Source organism: Manis javanica, chromosome 9, assembly GCF_040802235.1.
Source record: "Manis javanica isolate MJ-LG chromosome 9, MJ_LKY, whole genome shotgun sequence".
Lineage (NCBI taxonomy): Eukaryota > Metazoa > Chordata > Mammalia > Pholidota > Manidae > Manis > Manis javanica.
Window position 1 is genome coordinate 103,212,433 of NC_133164.1, and position 18,203 is coordinate 103,230,635.

At 36.4% G+C, this 18,203-nt stretch overlaps 1 protein-coding gene across 3 annotated transcripts in view; it reads right to left on the bottom strand.

The window, feature by feature from the left end:
* DYM (dymeclin) overlaps positions 1-18,203 on the bottom strand; it is a 403,540-nt gene that overhangs the window by 364,198 nt on the left and 21,139 nt on the right. The gene's annotated exons all lie outside the window — the stretch shown is intronic.

Sequence of the window (18,203 nt, forward strand, 5' to 3'; positions counted from 1 at the left end):
ACCTACATTGCTGGTAAAAATGTAAAATGATACAGCCACTCTGGGAAACAGTTTGGCAGTTTCATATAAACTGAAAATGCACTTACCATACAACCCAGCAATTGCACCCTCGAGCATTTATTGCAAAAAAAATAAAAGCTTATGTTCACACAAAAACCTGTACACAATGTTCATAGCAGCTTTACCTGTAATAGCCAAAAATGGAAAACAATCCAAATGTCCTTCAATGGGTCATTATTTTAACAAACTATGGTACACACACAACATAGAGTACTACTTCTCAGCAATAAAAGGAACTAATTACCGAGGTATAAGACAACTTGAATTGATCTCAAGGATACTACGCTGAGTGAAAAGAGCTAATCTTAAATGTTCACATGTTATATTACTCCATTTATATAAATGTCTTCAGATAACAAAATTAGAGAAATGGAAAACTGATTAGTGGCTGCCAGGGGTTAGAGATGCGGAGGGGCAAGAAATGGGTGTGGCTATGAAGGAAAAGCACAGGAGGCCTTGTTGGGATGAAACCATTAAATACGTTGATTGTAGTGGTACACAATCTATACATATGATAAAATAATACAGAGCTACATGCATCTCAACAAACAAAAAGCAAATAATCCAGTTAAAAAATGGGCACAGGATCTGAACAGACACTTCTCCAAAGAAACTCAGATGGCCAACAGACACATGAAAAGATGCTCCACATCACTAATCATCAGAGAAATGCAAATTAAGACCACAATGCAGTATCAGCTCACACCAGTGAGGATGGCTATCATCCAAAAGACAAACAACAACAAATGTTGGTGAGGATGTGGAGAAAGGGGAACTCTCCTACACTGCTGGTGGGAATGTAATTTAGTTCAGCCATTGTGGAAAGCAGTATGGAGGTTCCTCAAAAAGCTCAAAAGCTCAAAATAGAAATACCATTTGAACCAGGAATTCCCCTCCTAGGAATTTACCCTAAGAATGCAGGAGCCCATGTACCCCTATGTTTATCGCAGCACTATTTACAATAGCCAAGAAATGGAAGCAACCTAAATGTCCATCAGTAGATGAATGGATAAAGAAGATGTGGTACATATACGCAATGGAATATTGTTCAGCCATAAGAAGAAAACAAATTCTACCATGTGCAACAACATGGATGGAGCTATAGGGTATTATGCTCAGTGAAATAAGCCAGGCGGAGAAAGACAAGAATCAAATGATTTCAGTCATCTGTGGAGCATAAGAACAAAGAGAAAACTGAAGGAACGATACAGCGACAGACTCATAGAACCCAAGAATGAACTAACAGTTACCAAAGGGAAAGGGACAGGGGAGCACGGGTGGGAAGGGAGGGACAAGGGGGTAAAAGGGGCATTACGATTAGCATACATAATGTTGGGGTTGGAGGACTTGGGGAGGGTTGTACAACACAGAGAAGACAAGTAGTGATTCTGTAGCATGGACAGTGACTGTAATGGGGTATGTGGTGGGGACTTGATAATGGGGGGAGTCTAGTAACCATATATTGCTCATGTAATTGTAGACTGATAACAAAATAAAAATTTTTTAAATGATACAGAGCTATACACACACACACATACACAAATGAATGCATGTATAACTTACTGGTGAAATGTCAATATCCTTTGTGGATTGTACCACTGTCAATTTCCTGGTTTCATACTGAACTACAGTTATGCAAGATATTACCATCAGGGGTGACTTGACTGAAGAATGCAAGGGACCTCCCCGTAGAGTTTTTACAAAATACTGTGAATATCTAATTATTTCAAAATGAAAAGTTTAAAAAATTGAATAAAAATAAAGCAATACAAACCTATACAAGAATTACATAAATATACACAGTTTTAAAATACACACATACACAATTTCACTTGAATGAGATTATGTTGTGTAAATGGTTTTATAACTGGTTTTAACCACTTAATATGCTTGGATCTTTCTCCATGTCTATAAACATATGGTCATATTTAATATTTTGTTTTGTTCACTGTGCAGATGCACTATTTTTACTTATTTACTCAACCTCCTTCCTGGTGGACATTTAGGATGCTACAATTTTCTGCTATCATCATTACTATGGACATCTTTACACATATATCTTTCCACATATATTTCTGAATTTGTTCAATTATCTCAACATAAACTCTAGAAGTGGAATTTCTAGGTGAATAAACGCTTCTGTTCTGATGAATATTGCAAATTACATTCCAGAAGGATTTAACCAATTACCATTCCCACTGAAAGTGCGTAATTGTGACTTATAAGCCCATATATATTCCCAGATTCGCAAAATTACAAACCCAGACCTTTTTGATATCCAGTCTAGTGATCTTTACACTCAGATAAGCATGTGTTGACAGGAAGCAACCTTATGACAAATACAGAGGGTTTTTCCCCCTCTAAAATGGCCTATAGAGAGGAATTCATAAAGGATGTGACATCTAACTGGCAAATTATTATCATACCACTGTAAATTTAAAACAAATTCTATTCAACACCACTAAAATTCTTTCATCAAGAACTACCGTACAGAGAGTTCTCCATTTCTTCGGATTTAAACTCCATGTTACAACGCTCTGACCTCAACTTCAAGAATGGTATAATGAAGGGGATACAGAAATGTTCAGTTGTAATAGAAAAAGAAAACATTAGCAAATACTAATTTCACAAAATGTGGATATTTTTTCATTATAAAAAACATTTGGACTATCAGCCACTGATGCAGAAAATGTCCCCAAATGTCATCAACCACAATTCACGAGGTGACAGGACAGAAGAGAAGCAACCCTGGCCTTGATGGTTAGATCTGGTCTCCACCACAGTGTCAGGGAGCCCCTGCCATGAGCTCGTGAATGAAAGAATACACAGACCAGCGCTGCTCAGTGTTAGAGCATGAGCTCCTTCACTCGTCAACAAAGCACCACTGTTAGGCGGCAGTTTTCCAAAGCTGACAAACAAGAATGAACATTGGCTGGTAGGGACAAAGAAGCTAATTTTACATGAATTCAAGTTCCTACAACCAAAATAAACATTTTAAATGGGTCATCTAATGAACTAAATATCTATTCTCGGTAACTGTCACACATGAAAATATGTAAAAGTTACTCACAATATTTTAGTCAATGGGTGTAACAAGTCAGGCTATAGTTGGCAAGTAAAATTCCACTGGAGTTAACAGAAGCAGCGCACTAAAGCTGATAACTTAATTGATAACCTGTGACTTAGACCATGGGGCCAGTGAACAACACCAGAAGGAACTGTTTGTGGTCCTGATTGGTTTCTACCACCCGACTTTTGTTTTTCTCCTTTTCAACTGTCTCTTTTCTACCAACCCATCTGTCTTATTCTTCATGCATCCACACTTTGGGTTTTTAAATAAAATAATAGGTACCAATGGACACTGCCAGGCCATGGTGGTAGTCCTCAGGGATTAAAGAAAGAAAAAAAAAGAAGCTGAATAATACATAATTTTAGAAAAGAAGCTTACCAATCATTGTGGAACAACACTGCAACTTAAAAAAAACCCATATTCTCAAATATAGAAGTATTTGGGTTCCCAAATAAAATCAGATTGAAAAACAAATTCTTACACTACAGAGAAAAATAATTTATTTTTAAAAACTAAAAATTGCAACCACGTGTACACTTAACCAAGACTTCATTAATTTGAACTCCACTAACTTAGAAGTTGGGATTGTCTGGCTAAAAGTGAACTGAAACTGACTTTTATGTTATATTTTAAAGTTTTTCAACAAGGGAGGAAGATATTTGGTAAAACTATTGTTTAACCTTCCACAAAAGAAATGTTTAAAGACTTTAGCATATTAACTGTTAGTATGCAAATGTATTTGTTGATGAGATGTAACTTAGAATTTGTACAAACCTATATACTATTCAAAGTTTTGTCACCTTGACTTTTTCATTAGATTTCATTTAAAAACCCTGAGAAGTTAACTGAGGAAACAGGAGTATTTTCATTTTACAGGTGACAGAAATAGAGAAGCTAACTTGTCCAAGGTCACAATGTAAGAATAAACATAACTGTTATTTTAGTACTCCTTCAATAAGAATATTAATTTAGCCACCTTTTCATTAAGGCAAATCCACATATCAATCCAAAACACTACCATTTACTACTAGGAATTTCTATATGTAACTAAAAGAAGCTGTGTCATACATGTATTTAGCCATTATAAAAACTTTATCTAGGTTATAATTAAAACCATGTAAAATTTATAGGAATGATAGGAACTGGAAGAAAACAGAAATTTTTTAATCTAATAAGCTAAGTGGTAGAACAATAGATGGATTTTTGTAACTTATGAAAACATCAACCATAGTTTGGTCAGGGAGATAAATTTTTTACTTTTTTAGCACACCAATCTCATAGTTCAAATTTTTTAATGCAAAGCAGATGGGCAGAAAGCTCTTGGGGGTAAAATTATACATAGATTTCTGAACAGAGATTTGCTGAACAATCAAAGTAACTAGTTACAAAGTGCATAAAATAAACACTGAAAATGTTAAGTCCCTTTCACTGAAAATTTTAAAGTGATTTCAAAATTGACATTTTATATTAATAATGTCCTTTTTATCCCACAACATACATACTCTGACAAATTATATAATGTTTGTCAACTTAAAACACAACCTGAATAAATCAACAAGTAACCATTTAGAAAAGTATCAAAGCATTTCTGAAGACTTTTCCCCTTACCTTACTTAGCAAAGAGAATTACAGAAATTATTCACAAAACTAGAAACACCCCATTCAGTGGTTAAACTGTGGGAACGTTAATGTTTTAAAAGGACCTGTTCATAGGAAAAAGTCAAAGGATAAAAACTAGATATAAATTTATGATAGTAATTTTTAATGCACCCAGCAGAACCAACAAGGTGTTTATATTCATGCAATTCACTGACAATCCTATATGCTGTCACTCAACTGCCAAAATTAAAGGAACTGTAACTATTAAAATGTCAAAATTTCAACCACCACTGATGCCAGGGTTCTTGTTTGCAGAGTTGAAGAATGAACTTAGCAAACACTCAAGAGCTAGGGAGAGGCTTTTATTTAGAGATGAAGTGAGAGAACAGAGCTCCTGGCTCATGCCAGGAGGGGACAAGAGAGCCTGTAGTTGTACGTTATCTAGGGGTTTTATAGGCAGTTGATGATTTTTGGAACTGTGATAAAGGGCTTAGGGCTTAGGGGTGTGGACTTGTTAAGTAGTCCCTGAATATTTCAAATTAACTTAACACAAGAAAATTACTGCTCTGATTTTTCCCTGAGATATCAGCATCTTGGTCTGGGAGCATATCAAACAAGACTGCCTGCCCAGCCCCTAAGGTGTGCTGAGGTATTGTCTGTTTGCTAAAGAGTAAGTTAAGAATCTTACTCAGGTTAGAATATCCTTACAAGGTTAAAATATTGGACAGAATCTTACTTCTTAACTTCCTGGGTATTAAAATGCAATCTTATTTTTAAGATGGAATCCTTCTTGCCTTTTACTATGTTGTTTATGGCTGGGCTTGCTTGCCATTATTAATTGCCCAGATTGCAAATCACCTCATCAGGTATGAAGGAGAAAAGACAGCACACAGGCCTGGGCCTTTAAGCATGCTAAAGTGAATCTTACACATGATTACAAACGATTACCATAATAAAAACATGGGCTACTTTCCTTTATCTGAAGAATACTAACTGATCTCACTGAAGAATGACTCTAGAGCTTAATGTTTAACACAGAGTTTTGGTAGGGGGTTTCCTTGCATGCAGTTACATTGCTCTGACTGTAATTATCCTGCCTTGCTTTTTTCCAGGAGGCCCTCACTCTACTTTGACTACACCCATGGTCCCTGTCTCACCACCATGCAAGATAATACTGTGTTTATTTTCTCAAAAAAGTAACAGAAAATATGACTTAAAAATTCAGATTCCAACCAACACAGTGAGAAAAAGAAAGAAGAGTGCATTTGGAGTAAAACTTACTTGACTCCTTATTTTAATGTTTTAAACAATGTCAGTTATATTATCCCTCATTTAAACTTCTAACACATGTGAGTGAACAACCCTGGGCAAATCCAAGCATCTTCTGAAATGGTCTTGCATAGAAAGGAAAGAACAGGAAATACATGTTTTCACTCAAGATTTAAACACTGAACTGGTTATTTATTACAGTCCCTCAGTTTGAGAAAACAGCATGCCAAAAAGGTCTCCAATTATTTATTCTTTTAATAAGATGGCCTAGTACACTGGTTTTTAGTCACCATTCAAGTAAACCTATGATGAAAGAATTAGAAGGGAGTTTGGAAGGTTTAGTAAGGTATCCCAGACCTACCTCAATGACAGAACAGACTGGTTCAACTTGAAAAACTCTAATAAAATTGTACATAAAGTACACCAAAGAGAATAAAAATACAGAAGTGAAGACAGGCAGCAAAAATTCAAAGAAAAAAATTTTACAGTCACTTAATTGTTTCTGTCAGTTAAAATCTTGTAACCTCCTCAATAAAAGTCTCTTTTCCTGTTTCTCAACTGAGAAATCAAGAAACTAGCAACGGATCATTCAGACAGCTCCCTTTAAACAGAAAGAAGACACACTCCACTCAAAGCAAGGTTAAAATATCGGACAGATTATCCATTAGCATGTGTGTGTGAAGTGTAAATAAGATAATTGTCACATTTACATTCTAAATAATGTGATTCAAACATAAAAACATTTATTTTGACCTGTCAATTTGAAAGTGCTTGAAAATGTGAATATATATAATCTGGTGATCCATTCCTCAAAGATTATCATATAATTTGATGCTGCAGCTCTATCCATTATTTAAAGCTCAGTCTGTCTGTGATTATGCTTCCAAATGGAGATTATGTAGCATGATGGCCAACAGAATTCATCTCTACATAAACCTGGTTCAAATCTGGTCCAGGCCAGCTACTAGCTGTGTGACCCTGGACAACCTCCTCAGGTCTCAGGTTTCTCACATGTGGGAGTAATAATACCACCTACCTCACAGACTCGACATGAGAACCTAACAAGGCAAAGCACCCCCCACACAGTAAGTGCTCAAAAGCTGCTAAATTAACAATGATATTTACATTAGCCATGCCTTAGCTGAATGCACATATTTTTAGTAATGTAAGAGGGATCCCCTAAAGAAATATCAAAGTAGTAACTTGAACCTAACATGCTGAAAAAAATGGAGAGCATTTAAAAGAATTTCTAAGCACAACAAACTAAAGTTTAGGAAACATGTGATGCGATCTATATATACAATGGATATTAGCCTAAAAAGGAGGGAAATTCCGATGTGTTACAACATGGATGAACCTTGAAAATATTAGGCTAAGTGAAATAAGCCAGCCACAAAATGATAACTATTAAATGATTTCACTTAAATAAGGTACCTAGAACAGGCAAAATCATAGAGACAGAAAGGAACAGAGGTTACCAAAAGGCTAGGGGAAGGCGAGAATGGGAGATGTTATTTCATGGGTACAGAGTTTCTGTTTGAGATGACGAAAAAGTTCTGGAAACAGACAGTGGTGATTACTTTACAACACTGTGAATGGACTTGCTTCCACTTAACTGTACATTTTAAAATGACTCCAATGGTTAATTTTAAGTTACATAAATTTTACCACAATAAAACAAACCATGTGAGTAAACTCTTTTCATATTATAGGAGAGTTAGTAAATTACAGTAGACTAGACTCAATTCCCAAATACTGACATTAAAACATGTTCATCTCTAGAATACCATGCAAAATAAAAAATCGCAAAGGGACTGGGGAGGATGGGTGGGAAGGGAGGGATAAGGGGAAAAAGGGGCATTACAATTAGCACACATAATGTGGTGGGGGGGGACAGGGAAGGCAGTACAGCACAGAGAAGACAAGCAGTGATCCTATAGCATCTTACTACACTGATGAGCAGTGACTGTAATGGGGTATGTGACAGGGACTTGATAATGGGGAGAATCTAGTAAATACAATGTTGCTCATGTAATTGTATATTAACAATACCAAAATTGAAAAATACATTTAAAAAAAATCTCTCCCATGGCCAAAGTCCCTACGTGATTTGTTTCCTTGCTCACTGCCCTGTCACACTGGCCTTTGCCATTCGTCTTCCATGCAGAACTTATTCCTGCTTCAGGTCCTGAACACTGGCTGCTCCCTCAGCCTGTAATACTTTTTCCCCAAAACTTCCCTGATTTCACTAATGTCTCTGTTTAAATACTTCCCCAGAAACCCTCTATCTAAAGAAACTGGCTTGTATTTGCCCCCATTCTCTTAGCTTCCATGACCTTGCTCTATTTTTTTTTTCATTGCACTTAGTATTTCCAGATAAGACTTTGTATATTTCCTTCTTTACTTGTTGACTGACCATCTCCTCCATTAAAATATAAACCTGTATGGGGGCAGGAACCTTGTTCCTCGTGTTCACCACAGTACCTCCAGCCCTTAAAAACAGGGTTTGGCAAGTGGGAGGCATTCAATAACTATTTTTTAGTAAATGTTAAAAAAATCACTATTTGCTAAAAAGCAAATATATATCAATATACATTAGTATTACAAAGTTATATAACAGTATAATCCCATATTTCTGTCAGAAAAAAAAGACATATACATGTCTAGCTACAGGTATGTGCATTTTTTAAAAGTATAGAAGAGTATATATAACAAAACATCAACATCAACAAGGGCTATCTCTATGTGATAAGAATACATGACTATTTTCCCTTTTGTTCCTGTATTTTCTAACTTTTCTACAATAAAAGATGGGTGTGATTTTTTTTAAATCCTGTTTTACCAAAAAATTAACTAAGAACTCACTGCACTTATGTAATTAGGGATACACACAAAGACTGGGCTATAAGATCATCATAGTTTAACATATAATCCTGAAAAAATAAGAAATAACCAAAATGTTCAACAATATTAGTGTAATAAATTATGGGCATCCATAAGATAGAATATCCTACAACCATTTAAAATTATGTTGTAGGAAAACAGTGACAGGTGGGAAATGTGAGTTAAAGGAACAGTGGGAGACTATGATACAAACATTTTTAAATGAAAGAACTGAAAGGATATACACCAAAACATAACAATGGTTACCTCCAATTATTATTTTTTATCTTTTTTTACCTTCCTTGTGCTTTTCTATATTTACAAGTGCTAAGAATGAACATGCATTGCTTTGCTACTCAGGAAAATGAGTTTAAGTGGCTGTGTGAGTGACAAAAGCCACCTTCTTGCCTTATTTGAGCACCATCTAGTGCTCACGATACATAATACAATTTTCATAATGCAGTAAAGGTTTCTAAAAACTAGGCGTTATAAAAAGGACATTGTGTAAACACAAAGACAAATATTACTATATTCAGTGTCTGGCCTAATTTTTAAAACACCGAATAAATAAATCAAAAGAGTCGTAGGATTTTCAACCATCACGATAAGGCAGTCATCAGAGAATCGGTTCAACTTCTGCTTATTTTCATCCAAGTATTTTAGACTAACTCTCAAGACAGAGATCCTTACTCTTTTTTAAATTCCAGGGTATTTACCCCTGGAAAGAAGAGGAAAGCTGGGTACTTTACATGCATTATGATGTTTTATCCTCCCCACAAATCTACATAGCAGGTATTATATTTGCCTTTTACAGAAGCATCAACAGACTCAATGAGATTAAGCAGCTTGCCTAAATCCACAAAACTAATAAGCAGTGGAGCTGAGATGTGAGAAGAAGTCTATCTGGCTACAAAATTAATGCTCCCCCTACCATACTTTAGTGTCTCCATTCTTTACACTTCTCCCAAAATCACTGCACCTTTTGGCAAAATGGCTCTCATTTCTAATAATCATACAAGCTCCCACTGTATTGCTCAGCACTGCTCTTGCATCTAAGAACTCTAAGCTTTAAGTATTAATTCTCAAAAACGAATTTAAAACAAGACAACTTTTAAAATATATTATTCTATGTAATGTTCTGTTAACTGGATACATGAGTTAATAACAATGTAGCACAGAAACTGGACCTCCAATCACATGGTGGTTACATTAATGAAGCTGCCTCACCTTTTGTTTTTCCTGCCCTAGTTTCTCTTCTTTCCTGCTCTTTCCAATCTATCACTCACCCTACCTAAAAAGTAATCTCCCTAAAACACTTTCCTAAACCTACTCAACAAGAACTTCCAAGGGATCACAGTTCTAGTCCTCAGCTTTCTGGTGAGTGCACCAAAAATGGGCAACAGGTGGAAAGATTATGGTTTCCTCATTCAGCCTTCTGCGGTCAGAATCCCGTATCTGTTGTGTTCACACTTCCCTGTACTTTTTCTGTAACATATAATTGATCAATATCCGTATCCAAAAAGTTTAGAAACCTTTACTGCCTCCAGGCCACTAGACCAGAGAAGCCTTATCAGTTTACCCTGAATCATCATGAAATATGTTGAGAAGCACTTTAGTAACCCCTAAAATCTGTTTTCCACCTATTATAGTTGTTCTTATGCACTGCCAACACAAACTGGAAGAATATAATGGAAGTCATTTATTCAAAGCACAGAAATTAGTTCTACCCATATTTTTGTTATTAACTGCTGCATTATATGTAATAAAACACTGGAAACAATCCCATTGGTAAAAGTATATGGTTATCTTATTTTTGGTATATTCAGTGATGATATGCTATGCCCCCATCAAAAAGAACAAGGAAGCTAATACATAGAAGGCTCTTCAAGGTATAATCAATGAAAAAGCAACATACAGAAGTATGTTTATGTTATTATTTATCTAAAACAAGGGGGATATATATGTACATACGTTTGTATATTGATGTGCTCTAGTCTGAATGTTTGTGTCCTCCTAAAATCCTTACGTTGAAATCCTAACCCTCAAATATGATGGTATCAGTAAGTAGGCCTTTGGCAGGTAGAATCCTCATGAATGGGATTAGTGCCTTTTTTAAAAAGGCCCTAGAGAGTTTGTTCACCCCATCTACCATGTATGGACACAGAGAAGGTACCTGGCTATGAACCAGGAAGAGTACCCCATCCAACCACCCTGGTGTCACAATCTGAGACTCCCAGCCTCCAGAACTGTGAGCAGTAAATTCTTGCTGTTTATAAGCTACCCAGTAGTGGTATTTTGTTAGAGCAGACTGAACAGACTAGGACAAGATGAAACATCCCTTGAAAGGGTACCTAAGAACACTGGTAACATTGGCTGCCTCTAAGGAAGAGAATCAGCCATATCGGAGGACAGAGGGAGACCTTCCACTCTGATAACTTTTGCATACTTTGAATTTTGAACCAAATAAATGTATTAGAATGAGAAGCCAGACAACAATAAATAAAATTTTAATTTTAAAATTCCAACTACAGATACCACGCCTCCTCCATCTCTTTATGTCATCTGCCAAAGAGAGGAGGGCACTAGCCCACAGAACAGGCCCCTCTGATCCCATTTTCCTTTAGGCAGGCTAGCATCCCACCAGTCCACACTCACACATTGTCGCACCTCAATGCCTTTGCCTAGGCTCTTTTCACAAGTGTCCGGATTCTCCCTGCCCTTTCCCTTTCTAAATCATCCACCTCCTCCAGGGATCTGCTCACATTCCAACCCCTCCAGGACACTTTCCAGAGTCCTGTAATCCTGGCTATCCCACACAGCATCCATGTACCATCTAACTTTCCACTTGTTTGGAATATGTATTCCTGATAATTGTATTATTTAAAACAATAAACACAAAAACAGTGTAGCAAAGCAGTAGGACAGAATAACTACCATGTCATCCAATTAAGAGTATCAAATAAAATGAAAGCCTGATCGTGTTTTCTTACAAAAATCTTGCAGTAGTTACCAATGACATCAGGACAAAGTCAAAATTCCTTTACTTTGTTTGTTTGTTTGTTTTAACAAAAACGCTCAAATCTCCCAAACCTCCTCCCCTCACTGCTTCTCCTCTATTTGGCACACTTGACATGTCCTTCCTCACCACTGGGCTTTCCTGATGCTACTCCTCTACCTGGAGTCCTCATCTACTTCCAGACCCCTCCCCTCTGGCTCAGGAAGCAGCGTAAAGGTCACTTCCGTTTTGGTTGTCTCCAGGAAGAAGTAGTAGGATGACCAGGGCAGAGGGGTGAGAAGGAGACCTTTCATTAAATATCCTTGCGTACCTTCTGAGATTTGAACCATGGGAATGAACTACCTTTCAAAACATTCATGAAATAAATAAATGCATGCCACCTTCTTCCAGGAAAGGTGTGAAACCCTGTCCCATTCTAGCTCAAGAGGCTCTTGCTGTGTTCACACTTCCCTGTACTTTTTCTGTAACATATAATAGCCTTTATCACACCTCACTGTACTACTTGTTGATTCAAGGATTATAAGCCATGAAGGGCAAGAGACATTATCCATCTAGTTCATCATTACAGCCTGAGAAAGTTTATAAATACTGAAAGGTCATCTAGTCCAGCATTGCTCCATGACAAGCGTAACGTGTCATGATGTGCGCCCCATGTACCACACCTTCACATGGGGATATATTCAGATGCCTATGAAGAAAAAATAATAGGCATAGTTCTTTTTTTGTTTTTGCTGCTATTTAGTAATTTAGAAACATGTATAAAATCAGCCAAGTAGTTTAAAAATATTTTAAGAAAAATAAACAGTATATTAAATTTTACTCAATTTTATTTTGAGTTTATTTCAGACCTTTGCTTCACAACACATTTTAATAAGGTGAAAAGTTAAAAACTACTAAAAAAATCTAAGTAAGATTTTGCAACCATGCCTGGAAACTAACAAAATCTGATTATTTTGATGTCAAAAATAGTTTATAGTAAGAAGAGATTAAATGGGTTCTAAAGGTCTTCCTGTTTCTGGAAAAAAACAATGGCAGACATCAGTTTTTGGCTAGAAAAATGGGCTGCACCTAAAGGCAACACATATGGATCTGAGGAATTCCAGTAGGGTGGAATCTCAGAAATGTCTGGATTGTGTTTCCTACAGAGATCCATGTCAGTCCTGAATAATTCACCAACTAGGAAATCCCATCCCTGACTCTGTCAGTGGCACTGCCACCTCCAAGCTTGCCCAATGTCAATGTTCCATTATCACCTATCACAACACCAGCACTGAGGGGGCAGGGCAGTCGCAAAGTGAGAGAGGTCCCAAAATCAGGCCTCTATGGATATCTACTCTCCACAGATGTACAGTGCACAGTTTAGGCACTTGACAGCTTTTTATTTTCTAAGATTCCTTTATCCTTTTCTCTATAAGCTAGGATGAATTAAGAAAAAGGAATAGCAAGAAGAATAAACACATGAGAACAGCAAAGGATCTTTGAGAAAAAGCAGTATTTAACTAAATTAGAATAAATGACAAAGCTGTACTAATTCAAACAGCAAAGCACCTGAACAAGTATGGCAAACTTAGAGGATAAGAAATGGATGAAAAAGGCTAACAAATTATTCCCATCACTATTTCTTGAGAAGTTCATTCTTTCCCCAATGCTTTGAAGTGTCAGCTCTGCATAAACCATGTACACCCACACACACACACACACACCTTCTTCTTCAGAAGTACTTTAGCTATTATTAGAGTTTAGTTTTTCTTTTCCACTTCAATTTTAGAATCAGCTCATCAAAGTCCTCTGGACCAACCCATAAAAAAGTTATTAGGATTTTAGTTAGAACTGCCTTCAATCTATAGGTCAATTTGGGAACATTTTTACAATAGTCTTTTTAATCTTTAAACAGGGAATATGTCTTCATTTAGTTGAGTCTTCTTTAATGTCTTCCAGAAGAACACATACAGAGGACTTTTGAACAACATAGGTTTGAACTGCATGGGTTCACTTACGCATAGATTTTTTCAATATATATTGGAAAATTTGTTGTAGGTTTCCAACAATTTGAAAAAAAAATTCTTTTCTCTAGCTTATAATTACTGCAAGAATATGGTATATAATACACGTAACATACAAAGTATATGTTAATCAACTCATATATATCAGTAAGGCTTCCAGTCAACAGTAAGCTACTAGTAGTTAAATTTAAGGGGAATTAAAACTTTATATGCAGATTTTCAACTGTGTAGGGGGTCAGCATGACAGCTCCCTCATTGTTCAGGGTCAACTGTAGACTATATTACAGTTCATGGAGGTGAAAAGAATTTATTTTGGATAATAAATGATGCTTTCTTAATAACAATGACTTCTTTCTCTAAGCCTTATTACTACACATGAGCAGTGGTACTCATTGACAATGCCTCAAGGATTAAGGAAATGGTTTCAAAATTTAGAGATATACACATGTCCAGTTTGACTTATCCCACCAATCCACAGCCACCTTGAAGGATCTCAGAGGCACTAATTAGTAGCCACTGCACACAACAATGAATCCATGTTATCACATAAATTGCAAACTAAACTTCTATGGCCCAATCCAACTGTATCCAAAAGTTGGAAATTAAAATTTATTGACAAAATAGACAAACAGCCAATGCATAAAAAGGAAATATCAATAATCCTTAATTCTTAATCATGTGAACATAAACAATCTTGATCATGAAATAAAGAAAGATATCCTGAAACCATAAGGACCATAACAAACATACATAAGTAATTTTTTTTTTTTTTCAATTTACCCTCAGAAGACAGAGCCCTTCCAACTCTGGGCTTGGGGGATTATTTCTCACCATTACACCATTTTCATTACTGAAAAAGGTATAGAAAAATAATAGTTTACCTTTATTTTGTAATATAGTAAAAACTATATTTTATACAACCTAATTAAGAAAAGTTCGTAACAGAAGAATCGTAGTTAATAAACATAAAAGAAATGACCAAATTAGAAATATCACCATTTCGTACTATCTTATAAAATAGGTGATTCAGATCAAGATCATCAGTGGATGCAAAAACACACCAGAACCTCTGATCTTCACATAACTGATATAAAACTACCCATTTTCTGCATCCTGCTATAATAATACAAGAAGAAATGTACACAGCATCACTTATGAAATACCCTTATGAAAACTGCTTAACCTAAATTCTATCAAGCCTGAAATCTGACTTTCAGTTTACAGGAAATAAAAAAACAAGTTGCCAAGATATGAGAAGTAATCAAGTAAATAAAGAAGATGGAAAATTCTACAGAAAAACTGACCCAATTTGTTCAAAATAATTAATGGCAAGGGGGAAAAAATAGTGGCAGGGGTTAGGGAGTGGATACCTCTATTCTAAATTAAAGATATTAAGAAACATAACTTCCAAATACAATGTATGCACCTTATTTGGCTCTTAATTGTAACAAGTTATAAAACAACTGGGGAAATTTAAATATGGACTACGTAGAAGGAATTATTGTTAATTCTGTTAGGTGTGATAATGGTTATGTTTATGTAAGAAAACATCCTTATTTTGCTTTACATTAAAACACTTAAAAAAAAAGATGACGCCAGTATGGAAACAATCCCAATGGCTATTAATAGATGAATGGATAAACAAGGCATATTCATATAATGGAATATCAATGAGAAACAAAAAGGAATGAAGTATTGATAATATGCCGCCATGTAACATATTCACGATTCCAGGGACTAGAAGACTGACATTTTTAGGGTGCCACTATTCTGCCTATCACAATAAAGCTGCTAAAAAACTAAAAAATTTTAAATCTACTTACTGGGTATATGAGAATTCAATATTTTAGTGATTCTAAATTATTATACGTCTCAGTGTTTATAATAAAGAGTTAAAATGAGATAACAATTTTTACCTATCAAACTGACAACGAAGAGTCTAAACATGCATTAAATTGACAAATATGTGGGCAAACAGACCTTTTCATACACTGCTTGATAGGAGTATAAATTGGTACAACTTCCATGGAGCAGTTTGGCAATATCTACCAAAATTACAAATGCACACATACTTTGATCCAGTAATTCTATTTTGAGGAATCTACACTAGAGATGTATTTGTATGCAAAGAGAAATGATGTATGCAGCATTATCTGTTATAGCAAAAGAAACAATCTAAATATCCAGCCTTAGAAAACTGATTAAATATATTCTATGGATACTCTGCAACCTTTTACAAGAATAAGGCAGTTGCATATAAGCTTACACATACAAGATATATTTTACTTAACTCTGCAAAAAACAACCAAGGGACAGCAAGCAGGAAAGAAAAATCATGTGTATACCACTTGTGATTAAACAGTTTTGTAAAACTACATGAGATATATGCTTAAATAACCATGTATTATCTCTAGAAGTATTCAAAAGAAACTACTCATGGCACAAGAACAGACCCATAGACTAACAGAACAGACTAGAGAGCCCAGATATAAACCCAAGCATATATGGTCAATTAATATACCATAAAGGAGCCATGGATGTACAATGGGGAAATGACAGCCTATTCAACAGCTGGTGTTGGCAAAACTGGACAGCTACATGCAAGAAAATGAAACAGGATTATGGTTTAACCCCATACACAAAAGTAAACTTGAAATGGATCAAAGACCCAAATGCAAGTCATGAAACCATAAAACTCTTAGGAGACAACATAGGCAAAAATCTCCTGAATATAAACAAGAGCAACTTTTTCCTGAACACACCTCCTCAGGCAAGGAAACAGAAGCAAAAATGAACAAATGGGACTACATCATGCTGAAAACCTTCTGTACAACAAAGGATACCATCAGCAGAACAAAAAGGCATCCTACACTATGGGAGAATATATTTGTAAATGACATATCCAACATGGGGTTAACATCCAAAATATATCAAGAACTAATACACCTCAACACTCAAGAACCAAATAACCCAATTAAAAAATGGGTAGAGGACATGAACAGACAATTCTCCAAACATGAAAAGATGCTCCCCATCACTAATCATCAGGGAAATGCAAATTAAAACCACAATGAGATATCACCTCACAGCAGTAAGGATGGCCAACATATAAAAGAATAGGATCTGAGAAAGGGGAATCTTCCTACACTGCTGGTGGGAATGTAAACTAGTTCAACCATTGTGGAAAGCAGTATGGAGATTCCTCAAAAAACTCAAAATAGAAATACAATTTGACCCAGGAATTCCACTCCTAGGAATTTATCCTAAGAATGCAGGAGCCCAGCATCAAAAAGACATATGTACCCCTATGTTTATTGCAGCACTATTTACAATAGCCAAGAAATGGAAGCAACCTAAGTGTCCATCAGTAGATGAATGGATAAAGAAGATGTGGTACATATACACAATAGAGTATTATTCAGCCATAAGAAGAAAACAAATCCTACCATTTGCAACAACATGGATGGAGCTAGAGGGTATTATGCTCAGTGAAATAAGCCAGGCAGAGAAAGACAAGTACCAAATGATTTCACTCATCTGTGGAGTATAACAACAAAGCAAAAACTGAAGGAGAAAACAGCAGCAGACTCACAGAATGCAAGAATGGACTAACAGTTACCAAAGGGAAAGGGACTGGGGAGGGTGGGTGGGAAGGGAGGGACAAGGAGAATAAGGGGCATTACGCTTAGATATAACATGGGGGGGAGCACAGGGAAGGCAGTATAGCACAGAGAAGACAAGTAATGACTAGAATAGCATCTTACTACGCTGATGGACAGTGACTGTAATGGGGTATGTGGTGGGGACTTGATAATGGGGGGAATCTAGTAGCCACAATGTTGCTCATGTGATTGTGAATTAATGGTACCAAAATAAAAAGAAATAAAAAAAGAAACTGCACTCAGGTATCACCTCTGGGGAACAAAGATGGCTGAGTGGGAAAAAGGAAACAGAAATGTAAGGCTGGAGGCATCAGGGGAAGGGGTGAGCCAGATGGACAAGCTCAGGCCTCACCAAATGAGGCGAAGAGACCAACAGGTTCCAGTCTGACAACATTCCAGAGCCTGATCGGATAACCCTCCCAACTAGAGCCCTTGCCCCAAGCTAAAGGATTAGTGGTAACTTTCCAGTACCTGGCTAAAGGCCAGTGAGAGACCCCCACGTACCCTAGAAGAGCCAATCCTCGCGCCACTGTACACCTTTGCTCTCCCTCCCCCTGCCTTCTTTAAAAAGTTGCTGCCTGCCCTGCTGGGTGTGACTTCCCCGGCCTGTGTTTCAGACCGTGGAACATCACCCGGGGATT